Source organism: Octopus bimaculoides, chromosome 3 (assembly GCF_001194135.2).
Source record: "Octopus bimaculoides isolate UCB-OBI-ISO-001 chromosome 3, ASM119413v2, whole genome shotgun sequence".
Lineage (NCBI taxonomy): Eukaryota > Metazoa > Mollusca > Cephalopoda > Octopoda > Octopodidae > Octopus > Octopus bimaculoides.
In genome coordinates, this window is record NC_068983.1 from 108,276,669 (window position 1) to 108,277,786 (window position 1,118).

The following is a 1,118-nucleotide window of genomic DNA, read 5'->3' on the forward strand; positions in this document are numbered from 1 at the left end:
TGTCTCTCTACTACCTCTGTCAAATGAATCACCAAAATTGGCCTTTCATTATTTATAATCTGTACCTGTTTGTTTGGTTATGAAATAAAATACACAAAACGTGTTTCTGAATTACGTGTATTTACTTTATATACATATGAGTTGAAAACTTTCTTCTAGCATTCCACTTAATGTCTATGTTCCATGCTGGCATGGATTGGAGAGTTATTAATGTAGAAATATGGTATCGTAGCTACTAACAGTTGAGGGTTGCGTAGTCTAGACAGCGTTTTTAGATTTCATTATTCTCTTTAACCCGGGCAAAGCCGGGTATTTCTGCTAGTTATTTTATAATTTTCACACTAGCATTTTGATGAATCAGACAGATTCATATGATAAATACTAGATACTGACAGCTGAGATTTAGCCAAACCATCCAGTAATGGAGTAGTTACCATTGATTCACTTTAATTCTAAGCGAATCTAGACTAGTATGGTGATCTTGCTTACTGTGGGGTGGTTATCTTCCCTGTCAGTGCATAGATATATGTTTGTTGTGACTATAAGGGCTTTCAGCTCTTATTTCTAATGATGTACATGCTACTCTGCACTATCAGTCACAATTAGTGACAATTGAATTTTACCTTTTTGGTTTTATATTGTGTTCAAGAACCTAGTGAAGGGTGTCAGCAAGAGAATCTCAAATCTATCCTCAAGTCAAGAAATTCTCATAGCCCCACTGCTACAATGAAGCACTGGTGTTCAGTGGGTTTTAAGGACAGTATCTCCTACATGCTGGGCCCTAGCATCCACAAAAGGGAGCACCGCCAGAACATCATTTGGTTTGCCCCAATCTTCTCACTCAATGTCAAGACTTGTGTGTGAAGAATATTCTTCAGGTTAATGGACAAACACTTCATGCAGACACATAGGTATTGATGTTTGTTCAATAGGCACAGCTTAAAGGTCTCCTTTAGTTGCACATCCAACATGTAAAGTATATTAGCTAACACCCATAAAAAGAGGAAGCCAGTTGCTCTTGTAGAGTGTACAATGTATGTCCAGAGGCAGGGGAGTGCCAGTGCTAAGTTGACAGAGTCATCTATGAGGTTGTGGTGATGCCCAGGTCTAGCGACCAT